Source organism: Anser anser, assembly GCF_964211835.1.
Source record: "Anser anser genome assembly, chromosome: 2".
Lineage (NCBI taxonomy): Eukaryota > Metazoa > Chordata > Aves > Anseriformes > Anatidae > Anser > Anser anser.
Window position 1 is genome coordinate 76806505 of NC_139721.1, and position 25859 is coordinate 76832363.

At 37.1% G+C, this 25859-nt stretch overlaps 1 protein-coding gene across 5 annotated transcripts in view; it reads right to left on the minus strand.

Annotated features, from left to right (window-relative positions):
* The window catches only part of CTNND2 (catenin delta 2), a 644756-nt gene that overhangs the window by 549056 nt on the left and 69841 nt on the right, over positions 1-25859 (minus strand). The window lies entirely within an intron of this gene.

Consider the following 25859-nt stretch of genomic DNA (forward strand, 5'->3'; position numbering starts at 1 on the left):
GCGCAAAGGATCCACACACATTAATGTCACAGAAAACCACTGAAGAAGAGGGATTTGTCTGTGCCCCCCTTGCAGTGGAATATATCCACTTTCATAAAAGCTCTGGAGTTTGCTTCGATTCCGTAATACTTGTTATGCTGAGTCTTAAGGAAATGCTTAGGAACGTGGTATGTTTGGTAGACATCCAGCATTGCCACTCACTATTCAGTGAGTACTTCCTTTACTTTTATTAACAATACATACGCATGCTAGTTCTCATGCATTCATTTACAAAGAATATTAAATCTCTAACAATCTTCTCAATGAAAATAATTAACAACTGCTAAGTGCAGTGCTTTGATTTAATCTTTTTGAAATACTTAGCAATTTCACACAGTTGCATGGCAGATCTGGTGAAACACACTAATAATATTTCAAATATCTACAGCAAGTCATGTTTCTGGCTTGTTTAGTTCCCTTTCCTATATTGTTAAGACTGATTTAAAGAAAACATTTACTTTATCCACCTTTCTCTTCCACACCCAGGGGATATAGATGATTTGAACAGCATTTTCCAAAGTAGCTTGTATATACCTCTGTAGTAAATAAGCTTGGCTGGGAGATAAATACTTTCTGCTTCTTTGGCCTTTAATTACCACAAAATTGTACTTCTGTCCTATAGTTTGATTGAAGTAAGATTTGCTAATTCTTTATTTTATACTTCTCAAGAATAATTTTTTCTTTTCTCTTTTGTCATTTCTTAGATTGTATTTGTGATTTTGTTTGACTTGTTTTTTATTTTGTGTGTGTGTGGTTTTTTTTACTTGGTTGGGCTTTTCTTTGTTTGGTTCTTCTTCCTCCTTTCCTCATATAAACACGTCTTCCTACTTTTGATCTTTAATTGGGTATTTCTTATTCCATCATGATTCTGTGTTGTCTTTTACAAACTTGAATTTTTGAGCTGCAGCTACATTTGTACTTTTTCTTGTGATTTTGCTGTACCAGTAACATCAGGTAATTTGCTTCATGAAGAGGTCCATTACTACCCTAGGGGCTTACAGTCCCCAGTTAAGTCCATAAGTCCATTTTATGATCTCCCTTGTCTTGGCTTTCAGGTTTGCATTTTGTAAATCTGATAATTTTTTTCTCGATTAAAATTACAAAAACATTTAGAGTACAGAGCTGTCCTTAACAGAAAGCGTTAATTTGATTTGTTATAATTAGGAGTTTGTCAGATGTATGTCACAGCCATCTCAAACTCAACCCAGAGAAAAACAAAGCTTCTTAAAGGCTTTCACCTCAAACTTCCCTCCATTTTTTACCACAATGGGGATATCTGAGTTTATTTAGACTTTTACTGCAACAGTTTCAACTACATTGTCCCCAAATTTAATATTTAAATGGCAACAACTCAAGCAATACTCCCTTTCAGAGACAAAGGAAAAAAAAAAGTTTTCCTTTGGACATAATCTCAGAAGTAGTAGAATGAGTCAGAGATTTCACTTTGAAATCTTGTACAAATTAAAATAATAAATCCTATTTCTCTGCTGAAGGCTACAGTCTTGTGCTGCTTTTGCACTTTTGCTTACAGCTGTGGACTCATGTTCTCCTTTGCCAAAGAACAGGTACCTATCTATTTCCATTTTTACAGATGCCTTAGAATGCTGATTTACGCATATTTACAAAAAAAGGTTTTCCAGTGCTGTAACTCAGAGAACAGTGAGGCAGGCTTCTGACAAGTTGAAGATGTTGACGTCAAGAAAATTACTGGGATGTTGGTTAAGCTGTTACATCTACAACGCCACAGTGAGGATCACCTCCAAACACGAGGTTGTGACACTTTAGGTAGACACACTAATAATTTTCTTAAACTGCTGTGAAACAGCACTTACAGCGGGTACAGTTTTCTTACCCTTCACTTGCAGAATAAACTTTAGTGCAGTTCTTCTGCCGTAGCTCTGGGTTGATGGAAGTGTAGTCGTATAAACCATAAATATTAGAAGATATATATGCTCAAATTTATGTGATGAAACACAAATGAAGAAAAATGCTCTTGAATACTGCTGCCCAAAGTACAAAAGAAACTACTGAAAAACCCAAACAGAATACATCTGTGGTGGTTTCACCCTAACGGGCAGATAAAATCCAGCACACTGCTCTTTCACTCCCTGTCCTTAAGGGAAGAAAATACAATGAAAAAGGGCTCAAGGGTTGAGATAAGGACAGGGAAATCACTCTTTTTAGTATAACTTAAGAATAATTTGTTTCACATAAATAGCTACCCCAGAGGAGAGATTTAGCTAGAAACACACACTGGACACACATATCTTTCTTACCACAAGAGAAGCCATACTGGGTTTTCAAGGATATCTGTCCCTTGGGTATTATACTAATGTGCAACACACAGACACGTTTTCTCCAAGAAAATTTGCCAAAACAGAAAAAAGCATTAGAACAGCATTTACAAGTAACCTAAATACTCCCCCAGCAATCAGGTTTCCTTTCTCAGGACATATGGAAAGCAATTTCTCAGGCTGTGTAGAGCTGTGCCAGCTAGTAACTTCTGTGATCAGAGCACACGCAAGGTAGGCACACAGTTAGCAGGCTGTTAAAATAAAATAATGCACTGGACTACATGGACACCCTTAAAAAAACATTTCATTCCAATAACAATCAAAGGTCAGTGGACATACCAACAGTTCACCTGCAGTTAACGTTTGTCCAGTTTATCTGCTTTTAATAGATAGGCTCAAGACATGTGGAGAAATTCCTCTCCATGTTGACAAAGTAGAAGGAAGGTGATTGAGATGTTACAGGAGGACTGATATCAGTGACTGAGGAGGAGGGAAAAACATCATTCACCTAAGTAAACTGAGTAGCGTAATGTATTGCTAGCAACACAGGGCGTTTTTGAAACTCACTCCATGTATATGAGTCAACAAGGACTGGTGAGATAACAAAAGCAGTGCTCTGTGACAGGATGCCGGGTAAACAATCAGTGTTTCTCATGAAGGAGCCCCAGGTATATACCAGCATGACCAAAGGCAGAAGAACAGAATTTGAAGTCCAGATCTTGAATGCAAAAGTTCAGTTTTTGGTCCAACCCTGAACCAGAAGTGTGTATGGAAGAGCACATGCATATTCATCCCTTTCGAAAAAAAAAAAAGAAAAAACGAATAATCTGAACAGCCTATGTTCTTTAAAATTCATACATCCTATTGCTTTAAATATTATTATATATTTTTCAAGCTTGCACAAAAAGTAGCTGTTGTAGGACATACACTTCAATACAAAATAAATGGAGGCGTCTTAGGAAACAACACCTCAGTGATGATTCTCTTAAATAAGAAGTGTGATTTTGGTTTTTCACCTAGCGCACATTCACAGAACACAAAAGCATAAACAAGCTGGGCAGATGCAATTTCTCTTCTCCCTTTAGAAAGTATACAGTGCCATAAAGTGATGAACCAAGCATACTGTTCCCCTGACTTTGCCACCTAAGCTGATGCTTAAAGAGTGCATATCCAGTGAATTACACTGAGATGAAAGAATCACATCACTGATTCATAAAAGAAAAAAAAATTATAAAAATAAGGGAAACTGTTTCAGGCAGTTTATGATCCAAGTTCAATTAGAAGATGGCAGTGACCTCCCCCCAACCTACTTCAGTTATGCAGTAAATGTACAGTATTTAAACCAATCAAGTCAGTTTGACAAGAAGCAGGTGTCTTTCTTCATAACTACTTCCACAGAGTTCGTGGAAGTTTGGGGAAAAAAAAAGCATTTTGAAGGTTGCAGTACTTATTGTTAACAACTGCTTGGAGGTAAAGAAGAAAGCCTCAAACACACTTTGTTCCTATAGTCTTCTGACCAGAGGGAAAAGCTCTCAGCTGTATAAATGCTGCTACATCAGAATCCTAGCAAAAAGTGCAGCACGGCCACCATCCACAGCGTTCAATAGGCTTGATTTGATATTCAGGCTTCACTCAGACTTTTTTTTTATTTTTTTATTTTCTTTCATTACTTTGCTAACTTTCATTCTTTGATTACCAAACTCCATGGTTCCATCTAGTAATACCACACGGATGGCTTGCTAAGAGGAAGAGATTTTATTACGAGTTGGAATATAATGTATTTACCCAGTTACACTTTTCCAAAGGCAATGGATTCAGTCAGATTTCATTCTGATCATGGCAATAGCTGTTATGCTTAATAACAGCAACAGATTAGAAGAAAGTAATTGGTTTAAATACTTTTTTAAAAAATAAACATTTACAGTACACTATTATGTATCTGTCTTATCATGCCAGTTTTTGTTGTTAATAATATAAATTAAAAAGTGAAATTAGCTCTGCAGTTCTTTACAAGTATGTATTTACTTCAAATAATTAGTTTGTTTTGTTTTTAAAAAAGATCTCCCACTGATATTACTCCAATTCATCATTTAGTAAGTGTATTTTTAATCTAAAAATATATAGAAAACTCTTTAATTTACAAAATGTGTATGTAAATTATGTGGGATTGTATATTTTGTAGCTATAAGCATTTCAAAGGAGAAATTAAACTTGGTACAGTTGATCAACTTATATGCGTACATACACAGACACACTCAAGTGCAGACTAACTCTAACAACCTAATTAGTTCTGACTTTAGCTCTCTAAACATTGACTCTGAGAGCCCTCTCAGAGAAGAAGATACCCTTGAGTTTTGCCCCCCTTTCCTAGTGTTTACTAGGGGTAAAATTTAAGGCAACATCTTGAATGTACTCCTCAACCTGCAATGATTTCTGGGTTGAATCAATACCTCTAGGAAGCAGACAAGCACTTCCAAACTTTAACCCCACTAATAAATTTTTTCTTAAAGGGGAAATTTAAACAGTCCTTTCTTTGGAAACAGCCACTTTCTGAAACCATCTCTCATTCCTGCTCTTGTGTTGCAGTTAAGACGGGGTGAGGAAAGGCAGCAGCTGTTCCTGCTCTTCTCGGCATCTATGCAGCAGATCAGTAAGATCTTCATCACCTTACAAATCTAGCAATTACTGGTGACTGCCCTCTGCCACCTCCCAACATTTGGTCTTTCCAGTACTCCAATGGAAGTACACCATCTTCGGAATAAGCTGAATCTAGAATGTATTTTTTTTAAGACAAGCTACATCTATCTGGAAGGAAGTGCAAAACAAATGTCATACTAAGCAGTATAGTTGCAGGCTAGTACTAAGAAAGCATCAACAAAAACCCAAAGACTTTCCTAATTTGATGCCTATATAAGTCCTTGAACTGACAAGGAAAAAGAATACGTATGTATAAATAGGTAACAATAGAAGGGGAAAAAAAATGAATTGGTTTCCAGGAAACAATCAAAAGAGACAAAAGCATGCAACGTATCTAGAGGGACAGCTTGGGGTTTGAGAGTGTTTATGTTGCTGGTACCAAGTCTGGGGGCGTTTGAGGAAAATCTGCTTCATGTATTTAAGTTTTAGGGGGGTTGTTTTTGTTTGTTTTAAAGGAAGATAGTGTCACCCTCCTCCACATCCCACCCCTCCCCCAGTTACTTTCTAAGATAAAAGGGAAGGAAAAGGGGAAAGGTGAACAGTTCAAGAATTATGATTTCCGTACTGAATAGGGTTTATGAACCCTTGTTTACTTGCCTTTCTAGAAAACAGATCCCTCACACTAAAGGTCTAGTGTTTTTCCCACGGATAACCTAAAATGGGGTCAGTTTATTGACATAAAATCCTACATACAGAATTGCATGCCTTGCTACATTCTATGAAAAACACACAGACGATGACTAACGGCATTTCATACCTCATTCTCTCTGCATCACAGGAAATGTAATGGCAATGTAAAAGTAACTATCAATTATGAAACAACTACTAAAGATAGGAAGATAAACAAAAAACATTGACAATGGACTGAAAAAATACTCATCACCAGCCCAGCATATCATTTCAGATTCTGCCAGCTGTAGAATGCTACCATCTGCAACACAACAACTTTTGGAGACAGCAATGATGAAAAAGATAATCAAATAAAATCTACAAAAGATTTTTTAAAAAATCAGTAATAGCACGCCACATACTATGGTAGTTGCTTCAAAGGACTGTCTGGACTCAGCCTATTGTGAAACAGCAGAGCCAGAAAAATAGAGAGAACTGGGAGAGAAAAAGGAGTGTGCAATATCACCCATGAGAAATACAACAGAGTAAGAATGGTTTTCTTTCTGAGATGCCTTATACGAGAGTGAAACACAGGAGGATGCAGAAGAGAAACAGGAAGGACCAGGAAGGACCATTAGCAGTAGTTCACCAGCTGGCACTCTGCAATAAAATTATGCTTAAAAATATACTGAACGAGATCTTTTCAGCCTATACGACAGGAAAAGGAAGGCATTCAGAGCTGAATCACGTGCAGAAAAACACTGAATTTTGCCAGCCCTTTTCAAGATAGTCAATTAAGAGAACAGCAGAATTTTCAGGAAAAACATTGCTGTTTTCGCTGTCTGAAAACAAGCAGTTCTCCATACATGACACAGCTGAATGCTTTAGAATTATATTATTATATTTATATATATAATTTATATATATTATATATAACGTTATAAATATATTTTTATATATATATTTTATATATATATATAAAATTAAATGAACAGCTAAAAAACAGGATAAAAGATGCCAGTTGATCATGCTCAATAGTATTTTAATATCTTACCAAATAAAGAAAGTTCTCACCGCAGAAGTTGTTTTGTCTGGTAATCTTGGAAGTAAACTCAGTAACAAACTTATTGATCACCTTCATACAAAAGGTAGCAGGGGTAAAATGAAGTCTTACAGTAGAGAGGATTCTCTCTAAAAACAAAGTTTCCTAAAGAAAAATGTGAAATCAGAGGTCCTTATAATAAGTTATAATAAGAGAATTACAGAAGTTTGTATGACAATTCCAAAGATGGATTAAGGGGTCTCACTTCTACTTCTGTGTAAAGGTCAAACTTCTAACTCCAAGACTTTCCCCTCATCAAAAACATGTGCTATTTGAGATGCCTTTCTGAACATGTCAATCCTATACTCAATGTCTTTTCTTTTTTCTTAGTTCTAATGCTACATAAACCATTTTGATTTTTTTTTTAAAACTAAATTAATTCATTAAAAAAGTTGACAGTAGTTGGAGGTGGGGACAGATAATGTATGTTGTCATCATAACACCTGTTCAGACTTCTTTCATAGTCCTGACCTTCCTTTACTGTATTTTTGATACACAATTGATATAGTGTTTGTTTATAGGGATTGTGACCAAGCAAACAATGCTGTTCCTGTTACTGAAACACTTGGAAAAAAAATGCAACTGAATTTTCTCATTCTCAAGGGATCCTTCCAAATTTATGCATTTAATTTAAAAAGAAAACCCCATACATGATTTGTACTGCATAGATTTTTTTTTCTTATATTGCTTTCCAAAAGCTCTGTAGAAAATGCTCAAGAGTTCCACAAATTCCCAAATCAAATAATCAAAATAAAACCCACTTAAAATGCAATGCAACTTTTTTTAAACAAAGGAAAACCTAAGAGATAAAGAACACAGATTCAAAACAAAGTTCTGCACCCACTAAATTGCATATTTTGTGAAATTATTACACAAGATCTGTTCACGTTTGTACTGTTTTGCACTACTTACTGACATGTAAAAGAAATTAGGAACAAGTTCAAGTCCATTTTAACACACACTTTAAACATAATATTGCACATAGATACATATTGGAACACTTTATTAATGTATGCTTGAAATAATTTGTAATTGCACACGAAAGCAATGGTTGTCACCTGAGAAAAGAGACCTCCTTTCAGGTAGTTGTAGAGAGTAATGTGGTCTCCCCTCAGCCTCCTCCTCTCCAGACTAAACAACCCCAGATCCCTCAGCCATTCCTCATAACTTTTGTTTTCTCATCCCTTCACAAATTTTGTTGCTCTTCTCTGCACACACTCAAGCAACTCCACATCCTTTTTGCAGTGAGGAGCCCAAATCTTGTAGTGAGGCACCCAAAATAATACCAATCCTGCCAAGCACTGAGATTATGCACTAGACCTCGATTTAGAGAGACAGGAACATGAGGAACAATTATTTTGAAGGCATAGGGGAGCTAAAGCAAAGCATGGGGTTTGGGGAAACAAAGTCTAAGCTTAGATCATAGAATCATAGAATATCCCGAGTTGGAAGGAATCCACAAGGATCATCAAGTCCAACTCCTGGGTCGCCAAAGGGCCACCCAAAAATATCAGACCACATGTCTAAGAGCATTTTCCGAATGCTTCTTGAACTCTGGCAGGCTCGGTGCTGTGACCACTTCATGGGCAAGGAATGACTTGATGAGGGCTACCTCGCTAGGCTAGCTTGAGAAGAAAAACACCAAGAAAACAACATACTCTGGTGTGTCAAAGCCAAACCTCAAAGCAAGATCCACCTGGCATTTGCTTTTTCTGAAAAGGCCAAGGGCTCTTTTCCGCTCACAAGCTGGGTGATATTCAACTAGGAAGCGTCCCATTTTCTGTGGGACAAAACCCTTTAGGATAGGCTCCACAGCAAACAACTTTACCTCTCCCAACAGCATGGATATTTCCTTCTGAGATTGTAATACTTTCACCTAGACAAAACTGACTCAGTTCTGCACAGAAGCACTCATTACGAATAGAGGAAAATTTGCAAGATTTACCAAAAGAAGGGTAGGGCAATGTATAGCAAAAACCATGATTTACAAGCCAGTCTAAGCTGAACAAAGGATGAAGTTCAACTAGCTGATGCAAATGCATTCTGTCTACTGAAAGAGCACAACAGTGAAAATGATCTCTGATTTTTTTCTTTTTTTTAATCTTAATGCAAAGGGATTTAAGTTTCCCTTATTGTGCAAAATTCACAGCCTCCTTAACTGTGGGAATGCCAGATATGTTGTTTTTTAATCTAAACAATATCTGCTGCTTAGTAAACTCAGGTGGTATTCAACAAGATAACATTTCTATGACAAATGAAGAAACAGCAACACTATTTCAAGTCACCTTTGCAAAGATGCTTGTTATCACTTCTGAACATAAAACCAGTTTTGTTACTATGAAGGGTATTAAAGGAAAAGTAGTCCAAACCTGTAACTCTGTATTATATTTGTATCTAAAATGTTACATATCTAAATGTTTAACAAAGCATTTTGAATAATGATGAAATGCAGCTAAATTTACCGTAAAAAGCATTGCCCAAACATAATGAAAGCTTAGGAAGTATCAAAGCTCTGATTAATTGTTTTTGAAAGCTTCCAGGTACTGCTTTTATATCTGACATGTTTTGCTTTGCTTGCTAAAACCAATTCTGTCTCCACTACTTTGGGATGAAAAAAACAAGCATCTTTTCCATCACTGGTGATACCATTCAAGGACCCTGAAACTTCACAGCATTCATGATTGATATGGATATCTGACAGAGGTCTGCTGTTTGTTGTTTAGGATGGTAAAATGCTGACAGGAATATGATTTTGTTCAGTCCAGATCTACATTTTTTTTTTTTAATGACAAAATGTGAAAAGACTACATGATAAATGTAAGTTGGGGAGGAGGACTTTTTTGTTTTTAATACACATGAAAGTCAGAGAAATGTGACTTGTGATGCTCTGGCCTGGGACTTCATTGTAAAACCTCTATCAGCTGATTACAATGATGTTATGTTTGAGATGAGAAATATAACCCACGTTCCATTCTCTACCTTTGCCCTTTTGCCACCTGGCAATGCACTTTCTACATACAAGGGCCAGTGCCAGACTGTCAATATAGCTGTAAGTAGCTCAACGCAACACTGCTGCTCCAATGCAAAGACCAAGTGCAGATCCTTCTCCAACCCCTACACAAAATGTCTGGTGGGTTCCAAGCACAGTGTTTTCAGTAACAGCCAGCTGCTGAAATTCTTGCCAAATGATACGTATCTTTGGGATTTGCAGCTGGCACAAATGATTTCAAGAACAAACGTGGCTATAATCAGAACAAATTGCAAGACTTCTCACTGGGTTTCCCTCAACCACAAGCTATGAAACCCTGCAACTATGCTCACTGCCCAAATGCAATTCATTTCCTGATCTTTAAGGCTGTATGCAATGTGGACACTCTCTTGATTTTCCCTTTTAATAGGAAAAATTAACACCTCAAATCTATACTATTGAAAGGTATAGAAGTATTGTGGTTATTGCCATCTTCATAGAATCATAGAATCATTAAGGTTGGAAAAGACCTTCAAGATCACCTGGTACAACCATCACCCTACCACCACTATCACCCACACTAAACTATGCCCCCAAGCACCAGGTTCAATCTTTCCTTAAACACCCCCAGGGATGGTGACTCCCACTACCTCCCTGGACAACCCATTTCAATAGCTGACAACTCTCTCTGCGAAGAAATATCTCCTAATGTCCAACCTAAACCTCCCCTGGCACAACTTGAGGCCATTCCCAAGTCCTATCACCAGTTACCTGTGAGAAGAGGCCGACCCCCAGCTCCCCACACCTTCCTTTCAGGTAGTTGTAGAGAGCAATAAGGTCTCCCCTGAGCCTCCTCTTTTCCAGACTAAACAACCTCAGTTCCCTCAGCTGCTCCTCATAGGACTTGTGTTCCATGCCCTTCACCTTTTCTAAACATTTCCAATACTTACCAACTTAAAAAATATTAATTCTTATGAACTTTCTCCCAAAGATCCAATTATCTACTAAGAGTTTTCATAATCATAAGTTGAAAAGGGTTAGAAGCCTGGTCTGTTCCAAAAGAACTACTCTTGTTAAATTATGCCTCCACAAAATAATAATAATAATAATAATAATAAATATATGCATTCACTTTTTTTTTAAGATTATGAAATGACTATTTAGAGGGAAAAGAAAACGGAAAACTAGCTAAACTAGACACTAAGATAAAAACTATCTTTTTTTTAACTTTTTTTTTTTTTTTTTTTTTTTTTTTTTTTAGAGATTTAAAAACCAAGCTCTGGGTACCCTTCATATCATTCAAGAAATGCTATGCTCAAGGAAATCAAATATCTACTGTACCTTGTCAGTCATAATTCCTTTGAAACAGATCAATGATGCTGTAAACTAGACTCCTGTAAAATACCTTGTACACACATCATTCACAGATAATGGCTAGGAAAACTCTTAACGCTGTTGTCTCCTTGACACTTCATGAAGGAGACCTCTGAACACACTTAAGTGAACTAATATGAAATAAAACTGGTTCACTACAATGACATTCCTTGCTGAAAAATGTCTCATCTTTAACATGGAAGTTAGAAGTACATAAGTCACATTAGGAAGAAAGCTTTTTCAACCTTAACTTGAGTTTATCAGATTATGAAATTACTGGAATTAACCTTTTTTTTCCTCAGTACTGTATCACTATTATTCATTTGTAATGCATATTAACTGAAATACCATTACACAAATGTACAAACCACAAGCTACCAGCTTTTAACCAGATGTCTGGCCTTCATGAAAACTGCTCATCATCCACTACCTTTCCGGTTTCCTCCCGGCTTGGCTACCAGCAAAGTATGTCATTACTTATGGAAGATGCATGCTGTAATGACAGCTAAGTTTTTGCTACATTTACACTGCATTTTGAGCATGATTCTGAGCCTACACACAAATCCAAACCCTCCCATCATACATGACTTGTGAACACAAGCTTGCACTGCATGGATATATGAACGGGAACTTTAGGGTCTAGAAGCCACACAACTTCGATCATGAAGGAAAAAAAAAAGAAATGAACTCTCCTAAATGACCATCATTTTAAAGCAATTATCTCTATTGCAAAAATAAGCACCTTCCACACTCACAAAAAAAATAATTGATTGGATCAACATGAACGTCAAGCAAGACCCCAAATTTGTTCCATCATGGTTTTGGCTGGAACAGAGTTAGTTTTCTTTGTAAAGGCTCACACGTTGCGTGCTGGATTTTAGATGAAAATAGTGGTGGTAACACACTGATGTTTTAGCTGTTGCAGAGCAGAGCTCACACAGAGCCAAGGCCTTTCCAGCTCCTGGTGCTGCCCTGCCAGCAAGGAGGCTGGGGGTGCCCCAAGAGCTGGGAGGGGACACAGCCAGGACAGCTGGCCCAGGCTGGCCCAAGGGATGTCCCACACCATGTGGGGCCATGCTCAGCAATAACATTGCTGGGGGAAAGTAGGAGGAGGAGGGGGGGGGGGAATGTTCAGAGTGATGGCGTTTGTCTTCCCAAAAAGCCACTGCGTGTGACAAGTTCTGCTTTCCTCAGAGTGGCTGAACACCTGCCTGACGACGGGAAGCAGCAAACAAATTCCTTGGTTTGCTTTGCTCGTGTGTGCAGATTTTCCTTTACCCAGTGAGCTATCTTTATTTCAGCCCATGAGCTCTCACACTTTTACCTTTTTGATTCTCTCCCCCACCTCACGTGGGGAGAGGGAGTGAGCAGCAGGGTGGTGCTGAGTTGCCCGCAGGGTTAAACCACAACTTTTACAAAAATGTCTCATTCTCTAATACATCTAGAAGCATCATTACCTACACTAGTGCATTTTTCTAGCATTTCTTTACTACTCAAAAAGACAAGAGTATGGGAAAAAAAATAAGAAAAAGAGGACCCTGAAATGGCAATAATGGTCTGCCTTATGCTTTGCAGAAAATAAAAAGAAAGTAAATTAAGCAGAGTACTTCAATATAACCAGCTTTAAACATCTAACCAGTCCAGTAATCAGAATATATTTAATTTAGTAACGGGCCTTAAGTACCAGAAATGCTTTACCTGATTTTTATCAAAATCGAGCAAGTAAGAGCAGCACAGCAAACACCAAGCACTGCTCAGTGCTTATTTGCTCACTACTAAACAAAGTCCGGCTTTTTAAGTCTATTCCCCCAGACATGGGCTTACTATCAATATCAATGCTTCTTTCTAGGTTCCACATCCACTAACAACATCTGAATTTAGTTAGAACAGTAACAGAATGAATTAACCTTAACTAGTTTCTTTCTTATTCTCGGAAAACTCTTTCTTGCCTGTACTCCTTTATCAGTCAATATCTCGAACATAAAACCTATTAAAAACTACTGAATTAACCTTCATGGGAGTAACATTTACCTTCCTGGGCAAAATATAAATGGTGATGTTCAGCACATCACATAGAAAGACACTGAAGATCAGAACAGCATCTTATTCACTGCTCAGGAAGCACTGTCAATTACAGCGAGTCAAAGGACTTTGCAAGATTTCCTTTTTAGCTATACACTTCATTAGAATTTCTGAATATGGAAAGTGCTTTAGCACTTGTACACAACTTTGAAGAAAAAGATAGTGGACTCTTGACATTTTGTTTTGCCTTTTTCCCTGCGTAACATGGAATCTCTCAAGAAGGTCTCCAAGAAGCACTTACATGACATCCAGTGATGTCAGGAGCTCAAAGATTCCCAATTAAGTGTGAAGACAAAGTAGAATAAATGCAAAACCACAATAAATACATGATTTCACGTCTTAAGAAAAACTTGGGCTGTCTAATGCTCTCCTATCAAACAGATATTTTTCTGTTCTTAATGCTGGTCACTGAGCAAGTATACAGCTAATTAATGCACTAAAAGCACTGTTGTTGAAGGTACCAGTAGACTTCATAATTTCATTTTCCTCATTTAATTACATGACAATAAGGTGTCACATTCACAGACTTACAGATCACAAATTTGCTGCAAGCTGCAATTACTGCTTTTCAACATTATGACACACACTTAGACCGCATCTGCAATAAGATGTGATTACTGTACATACAGAAAGGTAGGACTTTTAAAAATCACTGGAAGAAACCTAACGGGATCAACAAAGAAAGACGTAGCAACTCAAGAGTACATCTGCGTGATCAGGCTTCGAATTAAGTATCATGTTATCATTAAGTGACTTTTTCTTTGAGGCTTGTTTCAAAATGCATTAGTTTTACTTAACGCGTTTTAAAAATAGATCAAATTTATCACACGAACAAAAGAAAAAATGTAATGCTGTAAAGTGGGAAAGCTACTGAAAGAAATCAAAAGGTAGCTGCTGCCAGATTTCAAATGAGCATTTTTAGGAAGTTTCGGCAGGGGAGGGGAAGAGCTTGGCAGGTAGACAAAGGACATTTTACCCTCCAGCTTTCAAATGAGCAATAAACTAAAAGCTATTCACTTCCATCTCTCACTTAACATAGCCACAGTCAAAGCAATGATTTCTTTGCTCAGATGAAGTGCCCCTTAAGCATGCCCTAGATTTTTGATGAATTCAGTGTGATTTTAGCTACACAGCTTCCACTGACTTAAATGGAAACTACACGACAAAAAGACTAAGCAATTTTATATAGAACTTCTTGAAATGATCAGTATATTCAATGTCAGGTTTTGGAAACCTTAAGGCATTTTTTTTTCCCTCTGGTTCATACTACAAGTAAATTATTACACATGGTACGTTAATTTAAGCACATGCATATAAATAATTAAAGTAACTGTACTTCCACTCTTCAGTAAACTATACCCATTTCGATGATTAAATAAGATGAGAATACTTCCATTCATCAGCCCATTAATTTGCTCAATTTATTATACAACATTCGTCCTCTTGGAACACAATTTGCATTCCTTTTTTATATTTAATTATATAGAAATATAAAATAAAAATAATAAATAATAATAAATAATTTGTATACTTGCAGCACACTATTTGTTTCTTGCATAGATCCCAAGGGAGCAGCTTTCAAATCCAGTTTGAATAGCTAACATTATGTTGATAAAATGTTCATGCGTTAGTTTCTGTTTATTATTTTCTGAAACAGGGACTGTGATTACTTTATTTAAACACTCTGATATTTTTGATTAATTCAGATGGTAAATTCAGATGACAAAGGAGAAAAAGGTGGGGGTTTTGTGTGTGTGTGTTTTGTTTTTAAATAACACCTAGGCATAAGATTTGAAACAAATAATATGAACAGTTTGGTGCTGTTCAGCTAAAATTGGAAAGGACTTAGATGAGAAGCACCAGTGAAGTCAATCAAACTACATGCATGAATGAGGGCAGTATAATTGGTCAGCTAAATTAGATCCTTTATTATAGTTTTTATACTTTTTTATAAGGTCAAACTAATTTTCACTTTCATATTTGAATAAATATTCACATTAAATACTGAATTTAATTTTCAAAGCCATTGTAACAGTGGAAGACATTTTATAACAAGTCTTTCACTGCCAAAGCATTAAGAAATCCTAAAATCCTAAATAAGTTGCTTGTCTTTGTTACCAAGTTTCCCATCAGAAATGAAAATGCTTAAAGACAGAACAAAACCATCACCACAGATGAAAAATAACTACTCATAACTATAACATATATTTACACATGCAACAGTATCTTGTATAGCTTTTATTAAGAGAATTAGAATGAAAATAACTATAGGGGAAATCAACAGCAGATGACACAATAGAAAACTACGACACCATAGGTCTGCAGGTCAATGCCTCAGTCTTGTGGGCATGGCTATCAGTCTTACATTTGAATTTCTGATAGTAGAAAACCCTGAGGGAAAATTACACCTAACATATAAGAAGAAAGCAATGGGATTGTTATTTTCATCTGTTCAAACATGGAACAATGTAATAAGAAAAGATTTCTTCTTTTTCATTACTTCAGTTATGTAGTTTTAATGAACAGCTTGTTCCTGGATATATTAACAATTGCAAAACCAGGATCAGCTAGACAAAAAGTGGAGAACTAGAGAAAGGCAAGCATATGTATTCACCATATAGCTAAATCACTCTAAATATTACATATATGTATATATGCACATATATATGCATATGTGTGCATGCATAAGTATATACACACGTATATATATATTTATTTTTAAACCTCCATTACATAATTAATCCATATCCTGAGAGTCCTTTGGTGCAGGGCTGCTTCTTGCTGCAGTAGAAAAATTCAAATGTGCATATTTTAGTAAGCGCAAAGATCTTTGAATTCCCCAGCAAGGAAGAAACTGCAGGAAAGGACTACCAGGAGTCTCCCTCACTTGAGATTCAGTGAGCCATCCAATCTGAGGAACTACAAGTTAAAAAGATAGCGGGCTGGGAAACTGCAGTATTGGCTTCCCATTTTCACCAGTGTCTTGACAGGCTGCCATTCGCTCTTGCAAAGCTGCAGAACCCACATGTGAATTCTTCAGCAAGAAAAGCAGGTCCCTAGGAAAACAGATGGGAGGGAATATTAATTGGAGGCTACCTCTCTCCTTGAACCAACATGCCTGCAGGTTTACTTTCCACTTGCATGTGCTGTCAGGATCAAAAAACTATGAAAACCTTAGAGATTGGTCTCGAAAGAAAGAGTGGTGAAGCTGTCAAAAAGGCACTGGGGCATCAGATCACTGCTAGTGACACAAGAAGAGGAAAAGAACACTACAAGTGTGGTTTTCTCAGCAGAGCAATGGAAAATAAACATCTTTCAGTGGCAAGAAGATCAGTGAACTATAGTTAAGACCCACACCTAATAAGTTTTCCACCTACGGCATACATTTTGAGCTGGATTCTAAGACTATCTGGATGTATAAATGGCATGTTGATTGGAAGAGTTTTCAGACAAAGATCTGGCATTTCAGGCTCCTGAAAGAATGGGACTTTCATATTATGAATATAGTATGGCAGACTGGGTCACTAAACATTTCAACCTCATTCCTAGAGAGCAGTGGAACTATTGAGATCTCTTGCTAAAAGGATGAGCTCCAGCAGAATCATATGGAAGGCTTAGAGTTCACTCTTTATCTGCATTAACAACACCCCATATTCTGATGGTGTGAAACTCTTAATGTGAATTTGCCTCATACAGAATACTGAGTCTAAACACCCCAAAATTCTGAAAGTCATGAAAAGTATTAAAAAAAACATTTTTGCACTTTTTTAAACCACACAGTTCCAATTTTTGCGGTTACCAAGTGGAAGAAGAGAGCCCCGTGGCTGCATCCAGGAAGCTCAGCACAGCTTCTGGGTCAAACACTGTTCAAGTCTGCCCAACGTGCGGCTGGTGCTTGTTACTCAGAATACATTTGGTTTGGAAGCATTGTTTTTAGGGAGGGTTGAAACTGTTGCATCCCACATTTCATATCACTTCATTATGTTTTACTGGATAGGTAACAAACATGCATCACATCTAACAAACGAATGATAAAATAAAGAAGGGCAAGATGTCACTTTGATAATGCTAACTATGAAATTGAGCAAACAGATAGCTAAGGGGAAGAAAAGAAGGTGCAGTGCCTTAAGTCATCTCTTCCTAAAGCATGGTGCTGAAACAAATGTTAGAAAAGGTGTTTTGCTTTGGATTTTTTAAGGATGCACCAACAGTACCTGGAAACTCATCGGATTTACCAGGGTAATACTTGGATTTGAGCTGATAGCCTCTCCTTTGGCACTTGGCTCATTTTAGTCATGCTGGTAACTAACAAGGCCAAGCACTCAGACCCCAGGTTATCAAAGATGTAAGAGAAATGCCTCAGAACAAGGGGCTCTGCAGAGGGGCCATGTGGTGAAGAGCAGCAGATGAAAGCTGTTTTGTCCCCGCTAGGAACAGGGAATAAACCGACCGGGGATAAGGCATATTGGTAAAACTGCCTAACAAAGATAACACTTGCTGTGCTTGGTCTCTGGAGAGAAACAAAGCACAAGAAAAGCAAATCAATCCACTTCCAGGGCACAGCCTCCTGTCTTCTACCTCACAGATGATTAAGTCAGCTGGAAAAGTAATTTCAAAAGAAATTAAGGAGAACACTTTAGCTTTAGTACCTTTATAAACTTCACAGGGACTGCACGGAACTTGACATTTCTGCTTAATGCCCACCTTGCCATTACCTCCCAGCACTTGTAGTTTTCCATTAGCATTACTTGGGGGGGGGGGGGGGGGGGGGGAGTCAATACTGGAGCACAGCTCCTACTCCTGTGAGTGTTATGAAAACCTAGTGGACATCAATTAGTCATCGTAACACACAAGCATATGTTGCAAATTTTAAAACACTATGTAATTAAAAAGACTACTTTCAAGTGCTTGCATATGGTGTTGCAAATTCACTTCTAGGAAAAAGTCAACAGTTTTCCAGCTGCCTGGTTTTAAACAGCCTCGCAAGACTGCAGCTTCTCCTCCTCTTGCTGTAAAAGACGTGTTCCATAGAGGCATGCAGTTCCCTGAACTGGCTTCAGACTTCTGCTCGTGGATAGGAGAAACCATACACCTCATTATGTCTGAACAGGAAACAAATTTAAAAAGAACTCCAAACAAAAGAACAGTATCAGACAAAGCCAAATTTCAGTCCTTTAGTTTCATAATAATATTTTAACATTAAAAGAAAGCATCTGAAAACTTAGTATTTTCTAATTCTCTCAAGTGCTAGTTTCCATCTCGCTACACCTCAGTCATAACATTAAGATTTTCCCAAGCTATCAAGGGCTATTTTAGCATTTTTTCCCCCACGATTAAAAGTTTTCTTATTTTCAGATCCCAAGAATGTTTTGAGGTTTTGACCGATGTATTTATTTATTTATTCATTATTTGGGAAGCACCTTTAGAGCAGGACTAGCATTTTTATGTTTCAGAAGGGTCCACAGGAACCAGTCTCTTTAACAATTAAATAACCTGGAATATGAAATTACATTATGTTTCATAAACAGAACTTAAAGTCCTGCTGAAGGAACTCTGACATCCTTTTCTCATCTCCCTAGTTTCTTAATGACACCTTAATGAAGCTTAGAGATAGGACTAGTGTTATTTAATTAAAAATAACATTGCTTGAAATGGTATTTGCTTAGGAATAAGCAATAAGAAAGGTCATATGACGGGGACTAAAGGGACCTGGGTCCTATCACTGCTCTATTTAATTCACCTTGGATGAATCATTCTCTCTCTTCTCTTCACCTCTCACTTTCCCTATTATAAACCTGGGAAATACAGAAGGGAGGAGAAAAAAAATATATATATATATATACACTGACCTCTGTCACAAAGTGTCTGAATGCAAAAAACATTTTTTTTTTCATATGATAAAGCTACAAACATTTCAGATAACATGGGTTAGAACAGATTTTTAGACATCCCTTTGCACATCTAACTACTACACATGCATTAACATATGAGCATTTAGATCAAGATTAGCAGTAAGCATAGTGCAAGGTTAAGTGTATCTCAGAGCAAGTCCAAAGACTTTCCAGTAATTTTAAAGGAGCCCCCCCTCAATCCTGACAGAGATCATATCCTGTGCTGCAAACTGCACTGTGTATTCCAGTCAAGTGCAACTTCTTTTATCCACAAAGAATTCTTCTGCAATGTGAAGACTATGTCTTTAATTGGAAGTGTACATGACACTTTGCCCAACCTGGGAGAAGAAAACAACTGGCTTCCTATTCTCTTTTTAATGGACAGACTGAAGCCTCCTGAAAATAGTGTTTTGCTTATAACGAAAACATTAAGCTTTGCAAGAAAATACAGACAGATGAAGGCAACAAGATGCATTAACTTTGTCAGCACAAAATATCATCTAATTAGAAAGTAATCTGTATTAAAGCAGACAGTAACCTATTCCACTGTAATCATCTAGCAAGGTTCAAGATCCCCCACTTTTTCATTAAAAAAAGAAATTAAGATAGAAGGGAAAATTTAAATACTTCTCATAAACAGTCTTAAGTTTTTAAAAATATCTGCAGTCTTTTTTTTTTTTATATATATATGTATTCTTAAGCAGGAAAAATATTCTGGACTGTTAGACATTCATTAAAATAACTACAGTGATGCAAATTACCGTCCTTCAGACAATGTGCTCTGCTGTTTACTCTACAAAACCACAATTTCTGATTCAGATATGAAAATGTTGCTTTCGGCATAAACCAGAGTTTTCTACCATATGAAATCTGGAAATCAAAGTTTGGTTTTAAGCTCCGGGAATTTTACTAGCTGTTTTGCCACACTGATTTGAATACCATACTTTAAAACAATGTTTTCCATCCAGTAAGACCACTAAAACCTTCCCAGTACCAAATGAAAGTACATGCAAAATACTTATGTTAGCAAACCCTTCAAGTGATATCATGTGACTTTATTATATTTACTCATTAATTCAAAACCTGTGTCTATACAATGCATCCTTGGCACTTTAATATAGATGAAAAAGCCGTTTAATTTATGGAGGATGTTACACAGGCAACTCTGAGCTTTATGTCATAAGAATTACAACAGAAGGGTAGTGAAATTTTGTACTAAGAAGGTTTTATACTTATTCTTTAAGGTCACCTTCACAAAAATAGCACAACGGACACGTTTCGATCCATATCACTTCTCTTTTAAGACTCTGAATTGATTCCATAATCATATAAAAACAAGCTCAATACACAATTAGAGCTAACTGTGGCCCTTACCACTGAAAAGCACTAGAATAAAAAATATTTTTTCTTTTCTGAGGTTCACTGTTTAAAAAAAAACATTTTCCATAGTAAGCAGCATTTCTGAACATAACTCTGAGAACTAATGGGATCAGCTTCAAGAAAATGTCAAGAACATTGCCCCAGGCAATGTTCTGAAAATTAAACTTACATTGCACTCAATTGGAAAGAAATGAATTACTTTTTTTCTAATGAATACTTTTTGTATACTAAAAGTGAATATATTTGCCATTTAATTTAAGTATGATTTCAATTACAATCAGCTGTCTTGACTATCTTCAGTGTGACAACCAGTAACTTTGATTCTAATGTTCCACATAACAGGCAAGAAACAAGCATGTTTCTGATATTTTTGCATTTTAAGTAACCGGTCTTCTGCTTGATAGACAATTTGCCTGAGCTAGTTTTCATACGAATGTAAACCTTTCCTGCAAATTCTTCACTGCACTTCTGAAAGACAGGACTGGGGACAAAACCACATATTTTGAGCTCACTAAATGAGTTAAAAACCTCATACTTTGATCAGAAGAGTACAGCAACCCCAAAAGATCAAAATGGCATATAACGGCATTGTAAGAGACCCTCGCACTATCAAAACAGGATGATGCATCTACTATCACATTACCAGAAAATAAGCTATAGAAATATGCTCTAGATAAATATATAGAAAAGAGGAAAAAAAAAAAGAAAACCACAAATATTGAATTGTTTGGAAAGCAATCCTGAATTAACTATCACGAGCAGAAGGTATTTTGAGTGCAATTCCCAACAATCTGATCTGCAATTATTTCCAACACCTAGATGATCAACTGCAGCTATTAAACCTATGGATTGTGTAATGGAGCAGAAGCACAATCAAAATAGAATTAGAATTCAGTATGGTGTGGGGAGGAAAAAAAAAAAAACAGGGATGGGAGCAGATGCCAGCCAGTCAACTGCCAGATTCCACAGCAAGAGAGAACTCAGCACACAACAATGAACAAGCAGCAGCATCAATGGAAGGCATTGTGTGCCCATTGTGTGCCCTGTACCACAGACAGTGACCCCAGACCTGCTCCAAAGGGTGCTCCAAAGAGCTGTCCCCATCAGCCCATGGTGATAGGTGTCGGTCCCAGGCCACGGGGATGTCCCTCCTGGGACAGCCCTTAGAGGGGCCTGGAAAGGGACTGCTTTCTCTGAGATATTAGGGTTCCCCCACCTGCCGTCCTGCTTCTGTGATCCTCCATGCATGTGCCTTCTTTCATATAACTTGACAGTTTTGAAAAGTAGAGTCATTAGCTAAAAGCGTTCATTCGTATTGCTTACCGTGTTTGCAAGTGAAACATAGAACATCAGGGAAATAATGTGAAAACACAGAAATAAACAACATGTAAATAAACCAATTAGAAATGCAGGAGTAGAGAGACCAGAGAATTTAGTGACAAATCCTACTAACCAATACCTTGGGAGATATTTTAAGGTTGTATAATTCATTAGTGTGAATTATTCATCACTTCAAGCTAAGTTGGTGGTTAAAGAAACAGTTGCCCTTTATTCTGTATTTAACAGTTTGTAAATGTCTAATCTATTGTTTCTTCCACTGAGTCAGTCAAACTACTAATCTAGGATCACAATTTTGTTTTCAAAGTTTCCTAGTTCAGATTTGCCAGGTACCTAAGGTTTTTCCATCCCAAAGGTATTAGTTGCTCTTATGTACTTGGTTTCTCTCTAGGTTAAAAGAAACAATAATAATAATAGCATTATCCAGAGGAATGTGCATTACTCTGACTGCATCTTCACTTGTTTTCAGGGCTTTAAAGCACGGGGGCCCACAATATTTTCAGAAACAAATGAGAAGGATGACAAGAAAAATGAGATTGCTGCTGAACTGTAGCTTATTACCTTTACATTTCATGGCTGCAGTCACAACCAACAAGGAATTCTTTTAATGGCACAAAAAAGAGCACAGCTATCTTTATGTTACTATCCAATATCTATCCACAGGCGCAGCCAATTCCAGGGTTTGCTCATCCAAGCTCCCTGAGCTCCTATACTCAAGGATTCTGCCCATTTGCCTTTAAATACCTGAAGTGTTTAAAAAGTTGCAATATATCTCAACTCAAAGAGAATGCTCATGACATGACTTGGAACGCAACCAACTGAAAGTCAATCTCCTTTATTAATATGCTTCAAGGAAACCATTCTTTTGTTTTGCGAGAAACTTGAAAATCTTTTCCCACAACTGCCAGGGAACTGTAGCCAAAGCTTCTGAGATACTATGTGAAAAGATTCAGCTTCTAGAACAATAATTTTAGAGCAATCTTAAATTTAAGCACCATTTTGCATTTTCAGAGCAGCGGCATTTTAACTCTTTTTAATAGGCAACAGAAAACTCACTAACATCAAGTATTTTCTCACCTGATCAATGAACAGGGTTTACCCAAGGTGCAAGTTTGAAGAAGTTATTTTCTTATTTCTTGGACAGAACGGCATGTTAGAGATCACACCACACATTTTTAACAAACAGAGAAGGCAACTCCTTATCTTCAGAGGCTAAGTGTAACACACAGTTGCATAAGTATCTCAGCCTACTTGATTGATCTCGCTGTTTCAGATGGTAAAATATTCTGAAAAGCCTCTGGCAGGTATGTATTGTGCTAAAAATATAAAGGTCCTTAAGAAGTATAAACACAAACTAATACTGAGTGACAAAAGTGAAGCCTGAGCAAAGACTCAGAGTGGATGTCAAGATGTCTACAGCACGTTTTATTTATTCTGTAATAATGAAGAGCTTCTGTGGTAGTTTCACCTATTCAGAAATACAAAATCATCTGTTAACAAACAGAAAAAAACTTTTCCCCCCCCCCTCCTGCAAATCAGACATCTTTATTTCATGCAATATGAAGGAGATCAATAAAAGGATGAGTCTACAACACCAGGGAAATAGGGAGTACGCAGATTGCCACTACAGGACTCTCTCTACAGTAAAGCACATGGGCACAGAGTGGGCAAAGGTGCAATGCAACACACCACACCCCTGCCGCAGTAGCACCTCCCATGCTGCCAACAGCACAGCTCCTTCTGGTTATGGGAAGTCTTTCGGAGGCCACCCCTCTTACTCACAGAATCCCCCTAGTACCCTCAACAGCAGTCCTGGAATAACCAAGGTGTCCTTTTTCCCTCCTGTCACTCTTTTATATTCTACTAGTCCAGGGGGTATTGCAGACACTATACTAAGAGTGTGAACAATTTGCATTAAAAATAAGGCAACAGTGATCAACAAAGGAAACAAAACAACAATGGAAAAAAAGGAGGAAAAAAAGCCACCCTAGGAACTCTTCATTGTGTATGCAGATAGCCTTAGGCATTTAAGTAGTGAAAACCATTTGTTTTCAAGAATTCATTCATATTGCCATTCTTGCCAAGGGGAATTAAATATGATTTTACACTATTCTAAATATTCTACAGCCTGGGTCTGCTCTCTGTTTACAAGAGAAATGCTTGGTGTTAGATTGGGTAGCTAATAAAAAGTAAGCTATGAACGTTGCACACAAACAAAACAGTATTTGAAGATCTTGTAAAGAAAGCTCTATGCATATCAAGTAAAAAATGAATCTATTGATTTTCTAGGTCCTTCCTCCTCTTTTGGTTTTCTGGACAGCATTCTGCAGGAAGTTCTCTAAATATAGTACATCTCTTAGTATCTAGAGATGTATTACCTTCCTCCTCTGGATATATCTCAGTTCCTTCTTGTTTCAAGTACAGCACACATTTTTCAGAGGACTGCAAAGATGTAGGAGCTTGAACAGCTTTTTTCTTCATTCTCTCACTTACTCAGTTTTTAATACTCTACTATGAAGCTGCAGATTAACCTTGTCATACCGTCCTAACAGTAGTTAACTACTGCCTAGAGATAGAAGTGTTAAATAAAAAAAATAGACAGATTGCTTTTAAATCTAACAGGTGCACAAATGCAGGTTAAAAGAACCAAGTATAATATACAAGCAGTGTTATGAAAAACAAACTGCAATTGCCTGCATAATATTATGAGGATTTTAGCATCTTAGCTAAATTCAAGCAACTAAAACAAACAAACAAACAAACAACAACAACAAAAAACAATTATATATTTAAAAAGTGTTCCCCACTTAGGTATTCTGATGGTGAGCTCCCCTACCCATGGTGAAAACAATATACTAAGCTATACTTCCAGTATAGAAGCATTGTATTTACAGTTCTTGTAGATGAGTACTAACCATGTTTGCAAAAGCAGATAAATTACATTAAAATCAAGACTTTCAAGAGGTTAAAAATGACCCAACAGGATACTACTGCCCATACCACAGCTAGAAACAAACACTAAGTAATGTCCAAGTAACTCAAGAGAGATGAAGAAATGTTCTTAAAAGATACTTTTAAGAGTTAGTCTTTCACACATTGATAGTCCACAAAGAGACACATTCACCAGCTTAGGTGTTTATACAGTAAGGTAGTATCTAATTCATTCCTACTTCTAAATCAAGCTCTTAACACAGCCCCACTTTGACCTTTGACCAGCTAACACATCTTTTCACAATACAATCACCAGTAACCTCCCCACAGTTGCCTGATCAACAGCAACATTTTGGGGCTGCCATAATTACCTGACATCACAAGGCAACTGGAAAGATCTGAATATTCAATGATTAAAAGTTTCGTGCACTAAGCACCACATCTTGTTTCTTTTTTTTTTTTTTCTTTTCCATGTTCCTCTTCCTTCTGTTCCACTACCACTACCATTTCTGCTATGTTTTGTAGATGGTCCAACTGATTAAAAGAGAGCTACATGCCCTGCACCACTATTACTTCATTTTCAGTAGTAGTCAGTGGTCTAGCCTCAATTTCATAGAATCATGAGCTAAATGAGGTTGGAAGGGACCTCAAAGTCACCCAGGCCAACCTCCTGCGCAAAGCAGGGCCATCTACAAGATCACACCAGGTGGCTTAGGGATTTATCCATCTGTGGTTCGAAAACCCCCAGGGATGGAGGCTGCCCAGTCTCCGCCTGTTCTCACTGTTCATTTCTTCTTCTCCAGAAAAGGAGTCCTACACCACACTAGATTCATTATTTGTGGTGACATTTGTACCATGATAGTTATTATTCTTAGACAAAAAAAAAAAAAAAAAGAATCTTTTAATTTGTCCATATAGAAGCTCTTTGGCATTATTTTGTTTATTCAAATAACACGCATTTTAACCTTCAGCATTTAAGCTACTCACCTTTTGGTGACCAAAAATAATGCCACATTTAGAAGGTCTTGTTGAAACACTAATCAGTCACTATCACAAGATTGTTTCATGGAAAGTTTTAGAAGTGCCAAATATAAGGGAACCTGGAAGACAGAAGCACATATTGACAATGCTTTGCCAGGAAGATTTCACTGTGC